The sequence below is a fragment of the Balaenoptera acutorostrata genome, chromosome 4 (assembly GCF_949987535.1).
Source record: "Balaenoptera acutorostrata chromosome 4, mBalAcu1.1, whole genome shotgun sequence".
Taxonomy (NCBI): domain Eukaryota; kingdom Metazoa; phylum Chordata; class Mammalia; order Artiodactyla; family Balaenopteridae; genus Balaenoptera; species Balaenoptera acutorostrata.
This window is the reverse complement of record NC_080067.1, coordinates 123714496-123731752: the sequence shown is the minus strand read 5'-3', so window position 1 is coordinate 123731752 and position 17257 is coordinate 123714496. Positions and strand designations below refer to the sequence as shown.

The 17257-nt window shown below is 37.9% G+C and overlaps 1 pseudogene; it reads right to left on the bottom strand.

Moving 5' to 3' along the window:
- Positions 1-409: 409 nt before the first annotated feature.
- LOC103001681 (40S ribosomal protein SA-like) overlaps positions 410-17257 on the bottom strand; it is a 49430-nt pseudogene continuing 32582 nt past the window's right edge.

Here is a 17257-nt window from a genome sequence, read left to right as displayed (position 1 = left end):
TTTTTAATCCAAATTTTCAGAAGGAAAATGAGAAGATATATTAGATAACTTTTAATGTCTCTTTCAACCTTTAGATTCTTTAACTAAACTATTTCTATTGATCTATCTTCAAGCTCACTGACTCTTTCCTCTGCCATGTCTCATCTACTGATGAGCCCACAGAAAGCAGTCTTCATTTCTGTTACAGTGTTTTTCGACTTCTTACATTTCTTTTTGATTCTTTCTTAGATTTTTCATCTCTCTACTTACACTACCTCTCTGTTCTTGCATGTTGTCCTTTTTTTTTTTCATTAGGGCCCTTACCATATTAATCATAGTTATTTTGTTTTATTAAAAAATTTTTCAGAAACTGTTTATTTTCCAACAAGCTTATTTCCATTTTCTGTTTAAGAATCTGTAGATGAACAGCTTAGGAACACTCCGTGGTTGCTCCTACATGTCCAATGGCCTCAGCAGTGGGAGCTGCAGACTATTCTTCAGCAGTAAACTGCTGAAAAGGCACAGGAGGAACCTTCATGCCTTCAGCCCAGCCTGCGACCTCGGGTTGAGTAACAGTAAACTCAGGAGCTGGAGCAGTGCATTCACTCTGAAATTTCTTCTTGGTCACAGCCTTTTCAGCAGCACCCTCTTCTTCCTTTTCAATCTCTTTAGGATTCCTGTAGAAGTAGAGATCAAGCATGACTTTCCATGAGTGTTCCTGGGAGATGGTGTCATGCACACGTAGAACTTCTAGAACAGCATCCGTCACATCAGACCTGCTGAGCGAGCTCCCTTGTATGGGTGGCAATGTCCACATAGCACAGAGGAGAGTCTGTGTCACACAGAGCAATAGTAGGCAGGAGATGCCCCTGTGAGAGGCTGGTTGTCAGCCCTGGGATCAGTAACCACCAAAAGTCTCTAGGCTCCAGTAAGGCTTCCTGGATCTAGTTCCAAGTTCCAGGAGTAAGGCAGCTAGCACTAGAGCAGAACACTTCAGCTCAGCTCACTGGCCAATACTCCTGGATGATATGACGCTGACATCAGCTGGGTTTTCAAAGGCAACAATAGCACCAGCTGCCGGCAGAAGCTTCTCTCAGATTTTCTTCAGATTTATGAGGTAGATGCTATCACTTTACCTTTGGTGATGGACTATTCCATTTAGAAGTCAAGGTTGGTACCACCTAAGTGTGTGACTGCTGAGAGGAATTTGAGGAACTCTTCCTCTTTATTTGCAGGACACTGGGGGCTCTGGACATTGTGAAAATTTCCCTCTAAGTTACAACAGAACCCAGAACAATGCTGTATGGACCCCTCTCTGGGTAGCACATAAAGGCTAATCACAGTTATTTTCAATTCTCTGTCTGATAATCCCCAAATCTGTGTCACGTCTAAGTCTGGTTCTAATGCTTGCTCTGTCACTTCAGTCTGTTTTTTCTTGCCTTTGGCAGGCCTTGTAATTTTTTGTTGAAAGGTGAATATGATATGTACGAATAATTAGAATGAGGTAAATAGGGTTTTAGTATGAAGATTTATGTTAACTTTTGCTGTAGCAATAGGTTCTAGAAGATTCGAATTCCTCTAGTGTCCTTGCTTTGTTTTTCCTCTTGACATTGGGCTTTCCTGAGAATGCCTCCTCAGAGAGAGTCTGCTTCTTGTAGGACTTAGAGGTGTAATCTACTGTTTTACTGGAGCCCTGTTGGTGTGGTAGTATGGTGTGGGCAAGGGGGAGCGTTCTATAATCTTTCAATTAAATTTCAGTGTTTTAATCGGCCTTGATCTTGGACTGTGACCTTCACAGGTGTTTCTCCATGGTACAGCTTCCCCTACCCACTGCCCTGCACTCCCTTCCCTGGCTGCAGCCTTCCCAATCTATTTCCTTGAACCTCTGATCCCTGTTGACTATGCTTTTGTTTTTTGTTTTTGTTTTCCCTCTTCAGGTGAAACAGGAAGCCTGGAAGGGGGTGGAATGGGAGGGGTTCCCTTCCACCGGCTGGGATAAGGCTCTGAAAAAGTCCTTTTGCCGGGAGAGTATCCTTCGTTATGGTTCAACTGTTGGTTTATTTCACAATGATTACTCTTCCCTTCCCCCCGAAAGCCACAGGGATCTTTCTTGGATCTTCATGGTGAGAACCTAGTGGAGGTACCAGACACAAAGCCCATGAGAATGTAGGGACCCTCTTAAGACTGCAGCCCGAGAAGCCTCTCGCTCTTATCTTAATGCACGTTCTGCTTCCAGCCAGATATTCACCAGAATTACTGTTTGTGTTCCTACCAGTTTATGGCTCCAGCAGCTTCTGCTTCAGGTCAGCAAGTCTCACCTGTGTGTCTCTGCATGAACTTGTCTCTTCAGATTTCTGCCTGGTAATTTGCCCTGCAACCTCAGTTCTCTGATGTGTTCAAGAATAGTCACGGATTTTCAGTTGATCCAGCCTTTTCTTATTGTAAGGACAGAAGTGACAACTTCCAAATTTTTCGTCTGTCAGAGCTGAACCCAGAAGCCTAATCAAATTATTTCTAATTGTATGTTTCTAAACTTGTAGGCACACATAATAGTTAAATGCAGGATTTAAAACTATTCTATCGGAACTAAATATCTTGTCATTTAAGTATATTTTAAAACTTAATTAAAAAAAAACTGTCAGTGTTTAGTATTTGTTGACATTTATATTTTAATTTTTGTCAGTTTTCACTGTTGACATAGTGAACATTGCTTTTAGTTATTTAATTGAAGAAACTGTTGCTTCTCAATTAATAAGCATAGTAATAGCAGTCACTGCCATTTCACGAAATCTTCCTCAGAGGTTACCTTATATATACTTCCATTAATCAAGAGTAATGTTAGGTCTTATTTTATTCTGTCTATTTTGGGTATTAATATCTTTATTTAAATAACTTACAGTGTCTGGAAACTTTGATCAAGTTCAGCATTTCACTGTATTTATGAAACTACTTGCTCTGGTTTCTTAACCTAAAATACTTTTAAAAATCACATTTTGTGTCACAATCTCAGGATTTTTTTTTTTTTTTTTTGTAAATAGGTAAAGCACCTCCTACAGAGTTTTTTTTCTTTTAATGAATTAATGAATTAATTTATTTTTGGCTGCGTTTTGTCTTTGCAACCAAGCCATTTGCTGGGCACGGGCTTTCTCTAGTTGCAGCGAGCCGGGGCTACTCTTCGTTGTGGTGTGTGGGCTTCTCATTGCGGTGGCTTCTCTTGTTGCGGAGCACGGGCTATAGGCATGTCGGCTTCAGTAGTTGTGGCACTTGCGCTCAGTAGTTGTGGCTCATGGGCTCTACAGTGCAGGCTCAGTAGTTGTGGCACATGGGCTTAGTTGCTCCAAGACATGTGCGATCTTCCTGGACCAGGGCTCTAACCCGTGTCCCCTGCATTGGCAGGCAGATTCTTAACCACTGCGCCACCAGGGAAGTCCCAGGATTATTTGGATTATTGAAGCTTTTCTGGAATAAAGGGAAAGTATTATTACTGATGGGGTTTAGAACGTGCTAACCCCAAATATGGCACCGTTGTATATTGAATATTTTAAGTTGAAGGAATTTGAGAAATGGAAGGTGCTGGAAGGACTCTCCACTCTCTTCTTCCCTGAAGCAAGTCATAAGGCCCTCAAGTGAGAGGTGCCCTTTCTATAGCAGGAGGAAAGGAGCAGCCTTATCTCTGAACGTGAATGGACAGGTCTTGCTGATTTCCCCCATTTGACTACAGTTACCTCATACCCTTTGTCCTGTCATATCTTTTCTCATCTTTCCACTCTTCATCAAACTCAGCATAAAAACGCTTAGGTTTAACTGCTTCTTTGGGTCTTTACTTCCTTATGAAGGCTCCTGTGTCACACAAAACTTACATTAAATAAATTTATATGCTTTTCTCTAACTAATCTGTCTTTTGTTACAGAGATCCAGCCAACAACCTGGAAGGTAAAGGAAAAGTGGTATTTTTTTCTTCCAAACATTATAAATAGAGAAAGTTTTATTTTTGTCTCTTGTTTTTTGTTAGTATGAGGTGGTCACTGACAGATGTTGTAACAAACCATTAACATTATCCAAGTTTAAATGATCATTATTTTGGTATATTATAATGAAGGATTTCCTCATTCGAGGAGCTCTGTGATAATTTGATATCTTGTCTTGCATGTCAGGTCAACTGTGGGTCAGGGATGTGACCCTTTGTCTCAGGCTGTGGTTTCAATCAGCCAATCCTCGGAAGCAGGGTACCTCTGTATAACTCACCTCTGTATAACTCTGTACACCTCTGTATAACTCTTGAATTGCTGTATAATTATAGGCTTAAATAGAAATAAATTTAAATGGGGCTTTATTCTTAGTTGAAGTAAACTGAAACCCTGCAATTCTGTGGGACAATGAAGAAGGTAAATTTTGAAGCCTTGTACTTCTGGATGCAGTTCATGAAGACTGGAAACTAGTTCGGATTTCTCAATTTTTCAATGAAATGAAATTTACAAAAAGGCCCCAGGGCTTCCCTGGTGGCGCAGTGGTTGAGAATCTGCCTGCTAATGCAGGGGACATGGGTTCGAGCCCTGGTCTGGGAAGATCCCACATGCCACGGAGCAACTAGGCCCGTGAGCCACAACTACTGAGCCTGCGCATCTGGAGCCTGTGCTCCGCAGCAAGAGAGGCCGCGATAGTGAGAGGCCCGCGCACCGCGATGAAGGAGGGGCCCCCGCTTGCCGCAACTGGAGAAAGCCCTCGCACAGAAACGAAGACCCAACACAGCCAAAAATAAATAAATAAATAAATATTTAAAAAAGAAATAATAAAAAGGCCCCAAACTATTTTATCAGTCTGAATTCCCTGTATAGGTATCTGACTTGCCTAAGAGGAGAGTTTATGAGATGTCTCCAAGTCAGTTCCATCTCCCACTCTCTCAACCATTTCACACATTCTCCTCTCTACAAAAGCCTCCAGCACCTCCTCCCATCATTTTAAACTGATGGCCTTGTTTCTTATTTCATAGAAAAAATACCAACCTTCCAACCTGCATCTGTACTCATATATCCTATATTCCCTTTTGTAGTTAAACATGATGGACCGTCCCTGGTCCTAAGGTCAACTCCTCCTCTTGTGTACTGCCTCTCATCACCTCTCCCCTGCTCAGACTTCACTCTGGCAATTGTCCCCTCTCTTTTCCATAAAAAAAGAAGGAAAAAAAAAAAAAGGACAACAAATTCACCTTGATTCCACATCTCTTTCAGCAACATTTTCCATTTCTCTGCTCCCACTTACAGCCAAAGCTCTTAAAAACAATTGCCTCTACCCATTGTCTACAATTCCAGTTTTCCCACGCTCCCTTGAACCTACTCCAATCTGCCTCCTGTCTCCTTTTCTCCACAAGAACAGTTTATTCAAGGTCACCAGTTACCTCCATGCAGCCAAACCCAATAGTCACTTCTCTGATATAGTCCTGATATAGCCTTACCTATAAGCAGCTTTTGGCCCACCAACAGCTTTTTTTTTTTTTTTTTTAACAAATGATCATCCTTTCCTTCCTGAAACACTTTTCTTCACTTCATGTCAAGACCTTCCTTGCTCTTGATTTTCTTCTATCTCTCTGACCACTCCCTCCCAGCCTCCTTTGAGGAACTTGGTTCTGCCTTACCTTGACAGTCTCTACATCGCTCTGCCCCAGAGAATTTTTTTCTACGTATATTCACTTTTCAGATAATGTTATTTAGTCCCATAGCTTTCATGCTCTCTCCATAAAAATTCTAAAATTAATATCTGCCTACTCAACAAACAATTCCACATGGATATTGACAAGTTCCTCACACATAGACTGTTCAAAATTGAACTCTTGATTAAATCTGTTCCTCCACAAGCCTCTTCACTGTATACATTTGGGTGTTATTATTTGCTGAGTACCAAATGCCGAAAACAGAAAGGTGGTTTTAAAATCATTTTTAATAGTTAAAATTTGTTTTTAAAAAAATAGTGTGATATAATCTCTCCAGTGTGAACTATGCCTCTTTAGCTTACTTTAAGGTAATAAGAACTAGCCAGTATAGGACTGTTTCCTCCCTTTTTCTTTTTAAACCAAGAAACCCTGATTCTATTTCATCATTTAAAGATAATTTGGGCCACATGTGGCAGTGGGTCTGAGGAAAGGAGAGCTTTCTAGAGACCTGGACAGTGCACTGTGACGTGGGGAGCTGGGGAAGGGGGCAGGAGTCTGGCCCTGGGAATGTGATCTAGGCTGCAGGCTCCAGGGTCAGTGAGGGCCTGGGTTCCAGAATTCAGCTTAGTGCAGCTGACTAGACCCTTTGGAGTTGGCTGCAGCTTTGCAGTAAAAGCACTGAAGGGGAGCAATGCATTTTGGGTAGTGGGACAAAAATTAATTTCTGCAGACAAAATCTTTAACAACGATACTAGCCACAAAGAATATAATCATAATGAGGAAAATTTCCTGATGGTTATGGTGACGAAACCCAAAGCAGTGAAACAGCAGGCCCGGATACATGCAGCCCAGAGATCAGATCCACCCACCACTGCTGCAGTGGTTCAGCCACAGCAGCAGCTTTGGCTCAAGCGCCAACCTCTGTCCCTGCTTTGGCTCCCACCTCTGCACCTGTACCCATCGCTCCAGCATCAAGGACTCCATCTTCTGAACCTGTACCTCCTACTGCAACTAAACAAGGGAAACCTGCACAGAAGCCAGTGGGGACACCTGTGACTACTAGCCCAATACCCACTGACAGCACATTAGAAGAGTCTTAGCAAAAGCCTTTTTGAAGATGCAAAGAGCACTTGTGACAGGTTGGTCTTATGAGAATATGGTAATGAGATCATGTCAATGAGCTGTTTTCAACAACCCTGACAGAGCAGTGAAGTATTTTTTAATTTACCAAATAAAAAAAGATGACTGATAAGCTTTATTTTTAAGAGCAGTTTTAGGTTTACAGAAAAATTCTGTTTGTTCATTCCTTTTGTTTGTTGGGAATTCCATGCTCAAGTGAAATCATACAGTATGTGTATTTAAAGAGAAGGGAAACACTCTCTTTAAATGAAAATAATTACCAATTAAAAAAAAAATTCTTGACCATTGAATGTAAGGCAATTCTTAGATTATTTGAGAAGCTGTACAATTACAGTATATACTTACTATACAAAAACATAGCTTCGTGTTCACATTTTTTGCTTGTTTTGGGTAAAAACTGGTAGTTGTCTGGGTTTCAAAATTATGACTGTGGGTTTGATTTCAATGTGTGCTTTGGGGTAATGTAACTTTTGAAGCTAATGAAGACATGCAAAGGTCACTTTCACTCTCTTACCTTTTCCACAGCTGAAATGTGTTTACCAGCAAGCTATGAGTTCAAAGAGTTGCCTTTCTTTTTTAAACCCACAAAATGCTTATTGAATTAAAAAACTAATGGAAATGTTTCAAAACCATGTTTCTGACATTTTTTAAAAATTGCATTTCTTTTAAAAAAATATTTATTTATTTATTTATTTTTGGCTGTGTCGGGTCTTAGTTGCAGGACGCGGGCTTCTCTCTAGTTGTAGTGCACGAGCTCCAGAGCGTGTGGGCCCAGTAGTTGCGGCGCCAGGGCTTAGTTGCCCCGCGGCATGTGGGATCTTATTTCCCCCACCAGGGATTGAACCCATGCCCCCTGCACTGGAAGGTGGATTCTTAACCGCTGGACCACGAGGGAAGTCCCAGGTTTCTAACATTTATAAACTTTTTTTCTTTGTTAGATAGAGATGTGTGACAAATAAAGTCATTGACATTATAATAACTTTGAAAAAGAGGAGGAGGATAGAGCTATATCCAGCATATTTTTTAAATTAGCATTCTGGTATATTTATTTCCAAATATTTATTTCTATACAACTTTTTTTTTACTTAGTTGTGATCATACTTCATATAAAATATATCTTGCTTTTCACTTAAATTATATCACATGTATTTCCCATGTCATTATAAGTTACTTAGAACTACAACTTTAGGTAACTGCACAGTAATCTGTTATGTATCCAGCATCTTTTTATTGCATTAAGAAGATGGGAGCAATCTTTGGAGGCCTGAGAAATGCACCTGGGAACATATTTTGAAAAATATAAAGTTAAGATTTTCATGGCATATTAAAGGTAAAATCTTAATAAGCAAAAAAAAAAAAAAAAAAGAAAAAGAAAAAACCCTTTTGAATGCCCTTTTAGTTATGTAAATATGATATATAATTATATATATAACATCTCTTGTATGTTGTACAGGCAGCTCAAATCGAGAGCTCCCTGAAAAAAATTCTTAGCTTTCCTCCCAAACCTAATTATATCCAAGATTTCTTCACATCAATAAATGGTAGCACTAGTAACACCTACTCTTACTGACTTATAAAAGCACTTTATTAACCCTTTGTCACATGTATTTTATAAATAATTCCCCAGAACGAAGCCTTCCCCTAAAATTTGATTCCACAATAAATCACGGAAAAAAGACAGTCTGAGCCAGACATAAAAATAATTCATACTTACAAAATAAGTTAGGATATAATCATTTGACTCCAAAAGAGCCAATATTTTCAGAAAATATTGAATTTATCCAGAACTTTAAAAAATTATGACTTTTTACAAAATAGTTGTAAGGTACCAACCCATTTTTGGGAATACTTAGATTAGGTTAAATACCATTTATCTTTAGTGTGACTGCTACATTTCTGTAGAATTTAAGTCAAAATGTAAACACTATTATACCATTTGACTATTGTGTCTCCATCTACAAACATGTGTCTACATAATCAAGTTTCTATAGAATATGTGGAATAACTCTCTAACCATCAGAGTATTGCTGCATTTCCCAAGCCCAGGTTCTCCATTCATTCCCACTCGATTCCCTGTGCAAGACACTCTGGGGTTCCAATAGCTCTGACCTTTTAATCTATTCAACCTGTAGAGACTTGCTTTGGCCAGCTCTGTATAAACACTTTGTTTTTCTTAAGAAAATAAACTCTTATTTCAAAACCACTCTTCTGTGGGCAGAGGGCTGTGGTAGAGCCTTGTAAGTAGTAAAATATTTCTCAACACCAGAAAAATACTCTTGACTTTTTTAAAGGATGTTTTCAATTAAAAAAAATTAACCACAGTCATTGAAGAGGAAATGAGATGGCAGTTTATTTGATGCTGATAATTTAATTTATTCTTCTGAAAAATTGCCCCAATTTAAAAAAAATCATGAAATAGAAGTTGTATGTAAATACTGTTAGCTCATTACTATTGATTATTCTTATGCCACTCATTAAATATTTCAAAGTGAAGTTCAAAACCACAATTACTTTCTACCCTCTTCTCTCCACTGCACTGTCCTGTTCCTACACTCTTGAACAGAATTTTTCAAGTCAAGTTGGCATATTTGCTTTCCTTCAACAGCAGTAACAGAAATGTCTGGGAGAAAATGTGTCTGCGGACAAGCACAAGTCATCATATTTCCCACACTCTATTCCTTATTACAAAGCTATTTGTAATCTTTGCGGACTTCACTTATTTTTCTAATTACAATATCAACTCTCTGAAGCAATACTTGTCTATTTGAAGCAAACTTTTAAAGTTGAATCCTACTAAAGTAATTCTAAGACACATTCTTTTCAACAAGGAATCTATTTGATTGAATAAACTTTAAAATAAAAAAAGTATATAAATGTACATTAGAACACCGATTCTTAGTGGAGAATTGGAAGAAAAGGAAGCTGACAAGGGGATGCGGCCTTGGCCAGCGAAGTGGGGGATCAGAATCTTGTCATCCCTGAAGAGAAAGGAAGAGAGTGTTCCCAGAAGGAAGTTTGTCACAGTGTCAAATGTGTCAGAGTTCAGAAAATTAGTGACTAAAAAACACCGTTTGATTTCAACAAAAAAGTTGGTACCTTCGATGGAAGCAGTTTTAGGCAGGTTTGCAGGGAGCATTTGGAACTCAGCTAGTTAAGAGTTGGAGGTAAACAAGATGTTAGAAAGTATAAAAATCTAGTGCAGAGAGTCCTTTCATGAAGTTTGACAGGGAAGGAAAGAGAGAGGAGGAAGCAGCAGAATAAAGATGTGGGGCTGGGATAGAGACTGCAAAATTATTAAACATGGGAGACATTAGAGAACTAGTTTAAGGACAGAAAAAAAGGATCCAGAGAAAGAATGAAGACTCAAGTAGGAAAGAGGATAACCCATGTATCCCAGAGACCCTTAGATGGCAGGAGTGGATAGGATCAGATGGGATTCATTTTTACAGGAAGAGAAACTCTACACCATTGCGACAGAAGCGAGAAAGAATTAATGGGTGACAAAGATAAGATTGGAGTCTATCTTTAGTATCTATATTCGGAGAGCACATTTGTACACATTGCTATTTGCTGTTTCTGAAAGGCCCAACATCGTCCCTCCATGTACACACATCTCCTAGCCATATTGCCATACATAGCTCAAACATCGTTTCTGGAAAGCCTTCCCTGGCAAGTGCAATCTGCTTTGGAAGTTACTCCTCATGCTCTCAGATGCTCCCCGCGCATTGCTCTATGCATACTTCGCCTTATAATTTAACTGCATTTACTTGTCAGTCTTCTCCTTTGGACGGCAAACACTTTGAAGGTAGAGACATATTTTATGTGCCTTTGTATCACAGAACCTAACGCATTTGAGGAACTTCGTCTGTATTTGTTAAGTCAATGATCCCTTCTACTTAGATGAAATGAATTGTCATGAACACACCTCCTCTGAACACTGTGAGTGGCAGGGCGTGGGAATGGAGGTGAGCTTCCTGTACTCTCTTGCTGTGAATTTCTGCTCTTGGCTTGACTCACTATTCCTTCTTATCATCTCCTCCCTGTAGCTCTTGTTCCCTCTGAGCTTAGCCTTACCCCAGGCTCCATTGACCATGGCTTCCCGACCCTCTTTCTCCATTCCAAAAAGTCACCCTAAGCAACAGATTTTTCATTCCATGTAAGGGTTTAATGGAGAAATGCAGAAATATGCGGCAAAACAATCAATGCAACGTGAGGTATTAAAGACCATCATAAAAAACAGTTGAACGTCTCATTGACAATCAATTCCTACTATAGGGAAACTCTGACTGGATATCTTTCTCATGAGAACGTGACCTACCACTCTTTCCAGGAGATGCCCAATCCTTATCTCTCTCCGGAATTCCTTCTCTACTTTTCTCCCCAGGTCGTGCCACTCACTCCTCCCTACAAGGATCATGGTAGGCAGAATAATGGTCCCTCCAAGGTGTCAATGTCTTAATCCTCAGAACCTGTGAATATGTTATGTGGCAAAGGGGAATTAAGGTTGCAAATCAGTTGACCTTAAAGCAGGGAGAGTAGCCTGGATTATCCGGGTGGATCCAAATGTAACCACAAGGCTCTTTAACATTGCAGAGGGAGACAGCAATGTCAATAAGACTCCACTGATCATTACTGGCTTTGAAGATGAAAGGGGCCACAACCAACGAATGCTGGAGGCCCCTAGATGCTGGAAAGGGCAAGAAGATGCATTCTTCCCTGGAGCCTCCAGAAAGGGACTGAGCCCTCATGCTGACCCGTGTTGGCTTTCTAAGTTACAGAACTATAAGATAATGAAGTTGTGTAATTGCCAACCATTAAGTTTGTAATAATTTTCACAGCAACAAATAGAACACAAATACAAGGACCAAGATAACAAATCCAAATTCATTTTGATGTGAAATATCTTAAAATTCTTTTGACTCAACATCTGCTCTAGTCCAAGCTCTGGGACTTTGCTTTGCCAAATCAAAAAGAACATTAACAAACTTTGCTTTACAAAATAGTTATCTAACCCTAAAATGAATGGAAAAGAACCCTCTCATGCTCAAGCCCTCTTATCATATTTATGACATTTTTTATTTCTATCACAAATACATTGTTCAAAGTATGACTCCAGAAATAACATTATTCCTCTACCAGGAAGGCATTAAAATATGTTTGTGTATCTCACACTGTTCATTTTAAATAGATATATATAAATAACATGCTTATCAAAGGGAAAGGAGGAGAAAAGCTTGAGGAATAGGAACTTTAAAAGTTTGATTTGCCAAACTCTTCCAGTTTGACTCTGACAACTCAGTGTTAAATAGCTCCTTATTGAAAGAGAAGAATATTAATGTTTAATGAACTTGAACAAAAAATCGTACAACTTAACCCTTTCAATTATTCAGATAGAGTTTCCTACACTGGACATGAATGAAGTTCTAAAGCAATCCTTCTCAAACTTTAATGTGTAAACAAATCACATGGAGATTTTTTTAAAATGCAGACTCTAATTCAATAGGTCTGGGTGGGGGCTGAGATTCCGAGGTTCTGACTTTCTAAACGCTCCTAGATGATGATGATGATGCAGTTGGTCCCTGGACCACATTTCAAGTAGTAAAGTTATGGAGGACATTGAGGGTCACAGTAAAATCAAATGCTTGAATTCTATGCTTCTATAAATTAAACATATCAAAACTATACACTCACTAAATCTGTTTACGTAGCAAAGAGAGAATTCTATAAAATTATTATTTGGAGTTGAAAATCATTTTATGACAAGACCTTAACATTATGAATTTCGTTTACAATTGTTTATAGCATCATTAAACAATTCTTTTTCAGTGATGGTGTAATCATGGCAAACTCTGTGTTCCACCTCCCCCCACTAACCCCAGCCCCAATGGTTTATAATAAGCATAGGTTTCTGCTAGCTCACTGTAAGAGTCTGTTCATCTGTGTGCCAGGAAATGGTAGGATTAAGAGGTCAGATGCCATTAGCTAGTTCCCTTTGCCACCACTGCCATTGCCTGAGAGATGTTCCAAGTCTCCAGTAGAAGCCTAGCATTTGGTCCCACTTCCAACACATTGCAGGAATAACAGTACCACAAATCTGATCCTGTTATCTAGATATAAAACTTATGAATGTCTGTTAACAATGCCTCCTAATCCCACCTCCCGCATGGTCTATCTCCTGACTTGCTCTCCAGTCCCATTTTACGCCAGTCTCTCTCCTTCCTTGTGTCATCTCCAGTCACACAGCTATTATCTCATTTCTTTCAATATTCCATTTTCCCTTCCACCTCAGGCCTGTGTTCATGATCTTCTCTCCCTATAAATACAACTCTCCCCAAACTCCTCACTTTTGATGCTTAACCGTTTTTCCAATCTCAACTCAAAAGTCACTTTCTTGTCAAAGCCTTCTTTGATGCCTCAGACTAAGTCATGGGTCCTTGCCACACACTCTCATAAGCGTCTTTAAATGCACTTATCACAGCTCATAATTATATACTTGGGTGATTGTTGATCACACTTTTTCTCCCTAAATGATCATATGTCCCACGAGGGCAGGTCTGTCTGTCCCCCCGCTCCCTCCATTATACCTATATTGCCTAGCATAGTAAAAATCATTTAATAAATATTGATGAAGGGATAAGTGCAAAATTTCTTTCTTAATGAGCCAACTTAGCTAACATTAGAATGAGGGATGTATTTGCAAATAGAAAAATGGCTGACTTGGAAATGAAAATTTAGAACAACTAAATTCATTGATGACGGATAATATGTTAGGCTGATCAGTTCTTACCTATATGATTTGTTTATTTGTTCATTTCTTATCTATCACCAGGGCTATGCAAGGTATTGGGAATATAGATATGGATCTAACTGGGCCCCTCTCCTTGGGCAGCTGAGCCTAGCACATACTCCCTGTTGACTGTGCAATGCTCAAATGACCTGAAAGAGGCTTGTGCACAGTTTTCAGTTTTGTCTAAACCTATGATTACAATGGAGACTATGCAATCAGGGCATGGTTAGAATCTGACTCATGTCATTTCCCAGATGAAGACCTGTATGATCTGCCTGCTCTGTGTTTTAAACAACATGGTGGCTAAATATTATTCCACTGCAATGAAGCAAGACATAGCCTTTTGCCATCTCCTTCTCTCCACTAAGTGTTGTTTGCAAATTCAACAATGATCAGAATCTCTGTTACATAAACGCTTAAAGAAAAATAACACTACACACTTCATAACACTAGAGCAATCGCATTTCCATTGTAGCTGTATTTGAACACAAAGCAGACATTTTGACATTTTCCCTAAACTCACAGAACAGAATTTTACCTCTATATTTTTTAATTTTAAAAGGAATAAAAACATAAACATTAAGAAAACCCTGATGATTCCCATCTTAGTTTTAAAGAAGTTTTTGTTTATGTAGAGCCAAGAGGCAGTTTATGAAACTTCAGGGCTTCACCAAAAGGAATAATTCCTAGACAGAAGAAGAAAAAAAAATGATGCTGATTTTGAAGATTTATTCATAAAACAAATATTTATTGAGTTCTGCTTTTACTCCAAGCATCTTCTTAGAGACAAATGTCCTTATACTCAGGGAACTAATGTTTTCATTAGGGGAAACTAGCAAGATAATGATAGATAGTGATAAATATTTTGAAGACAATGCAGGATGAATCAAGATAGAGTTATGGGGATTGATTTGGAAAGGAAATGTTTGAGCTGAAACTTGAATCCTGAGCAGAAGAATGCCTTGCAAAGAGCTGGAGGAAGGACAGAGAGACAAGGATGCAGAAGACTTACAGCAGAAACCATGGTGGCATCTCAGAGGAACAGAGTCAGATGGCCCAAAGCCAAAGAGGGAGATCATGCCCAGATCATGCAGGTTTGATTTCTAATTGCAATTGGAAATCACAGGAGAATTTCGAGCAGGAATGATGTAAAATTTTAAAAATTACTCTGGTGGTAAAAGGAAATAAAGTATAGTTGAACAAGAGAAGAAGGAGGGAGAGATCAGTTTGGTTATTGCATTAGACCAAGGAAGAGCTGGTAATAGCTTGAATCAGAGCAGTAGCCATAAAACTGGAGTGAAGTTCTTGGACTCAAAATGTAACTCTATACGCAAACACTGCAAATAAATCCTAGATGAGCAGGTATCTTACATAGGAAATTTCTCCATAAGACAACTGCCATTCTCCACAGGCCATTTTATGAAAGCATGATATAGCTGTGGCTAAAGTAATAGGTTTATTTCATATACAGGTTCGGTTAACAAACAGTACTTTGAGTTCAGCCAGTATGTTGGATTCAGTCAGCCATCTTTCCAATATTTGCCTTTAGTTATAAATTGGTCATGGTACTGAAAAGGGATGAACATTATTCTATCAACTTTTTGAAAACTGATACCCTACAATTAATGAAATACGAAAATAATGCCTCATCAAGGCACTCATTTTAGTAAAAGAAGTGGTAACTTCATACATTGACAAGATTAATCTTCTAATCAGAGAATGGAAAGACAACTAAAACTTATTTAGGACCTGGAGTATTTTAAAATTTGGAATGTATTCTGTAAATACAAGTACTACCAAATAAATAATACTTAAAAAACAGAATAGCTTTGTAGTTATTTCACCCCATTGTCCAAATAGTTGTCCAAAATACTTGTACACAACTGTACCTGCTCTTTTTACATTGGAAAACCCGATGCTTCAATGTACAACAATCACCTGTATAACATGGTTAATCCTTTCATGCTAGGCTTTGATTAGAGCCCATTTTACTTCCATGGCCAAAGACATTAAGGTTGTTAATCACCAGAATATAACACATCAATACTTTGTTGATTTCTTAAATTAGAATTTATGAAATAGATAAAATTTTACATCACCATTGTGCTAGATGGGACTGAATTTATAAGACTATTAAAGAAAATTGCAAGTTCCTTTAGTAGCAATAAATGATATTTTAAGAATAATAATTTCCAAATCATATTTTCTACTAAAGTGTAATTCTTCATGAAACAACTATTTTTTTAAAGCATATTTTTATTTTCATTGTTTTCACTTTATAACTGCTTTGTAAATATTTTGGAACTGAGTTCTTCATTTAATATATTGCTAACATTCATCCATATTGATGCATGTCACTACAGTTTATTCATATTGACTAAAATATTCCATTCTGCAAATATTACTGTATATTCATACAATCTCTTGTTAATGGACATTTGGGTTCTTTTCAGATTTTTGCTGTTTGGAGAATACACTATGTGTCCTTGTACATGTGCGAAAGTTGTTCTTGGATAAATACCTAGGAGAGGAATTGTTGGATCCTAAGGAATGTAAACATTCAACTTTAAGAAAAAATACCAAACTGTTTTCTAAAGTACTTGAATCAATTCACATTCCCACCAGTGAAAAATAACAGACCCTGTGGATTTACATCCTCTCCAACACTTGGTATTGTCAAGTTTTTCTATTGTGTCAATAAAAGTGATATAAAGAGTTATCTAATTAATATCTAGGTATTTTCATTTCCCTGATGATGAAAGATATTGAACATCTCTTCATACATTTAATGGACATAAGTGTTTTTTCATCTGTAAAATGACTGCTCCTGTCTTTTGCCCATTTTACTATCAAATTCTTTGCAGTTTGTTATTGATTTTAGGCTTAATTACATATTCTTGATATTAAATCCTTATTTGTTCTGTTTATTGCAAATATCTTCATCCAGTCTGTAATTGCTTACTGCTCATTATCTCTAAGATTTATTTGATAAACTGAAGTTTTTAATTATAATGTGTGTAAATTTATTAATATTTCCTTTTATAATCAGTTTTTCTGTACTGTTGAATAAATCTTGTCTTAGCTTAAGGTGTAAAAGATATTCAATTAATTTTTTTCTTCTAAGGCTTCAAATGTTTAAATTTAAGTTCTTAATTCATTTGGTACCATTTTTGTATTAAGTATCATTTTGGCAAACAAGTAACTTTTTTCAGTTCCATTTATTGGATGGCCCTCTCTTTCTCCACTTATCTCATTTGCCAAGTCTATCAAATTCCAAAGTTTTATACATTCTTAGGTGTATCTGCGCATCTATTCTATTCTATTGGTTGACTTGGGTACACCATTGCTACCACAGTGTCTTAATTACTATAACTTTATACTAAGTCCTGATATCTGATAGGAAATATCTCCTCTCCCTCCTTCTGCAGGAGTTGCCTGGCTACTTTTGACTTTTTATTCTTTCACATAAATTTTAGGAAGATTTTGTTAATTTTCATGAGAATCCATTTTAGGAATTTATTGAACTTGCATTGAATTTATAGAATCAATGTGGAGAATATATCATCTTTACAATAATAGTTCTTCCTGCTGATAAACATGATATATCTCTTCATTTATGTTTGTTTGCTTTAATATCTCTTAATGAAGATTTATAATTTCCTGTAGAAGTCTTGCTTATGTTTTGTTAGATTCATTTCTAGACA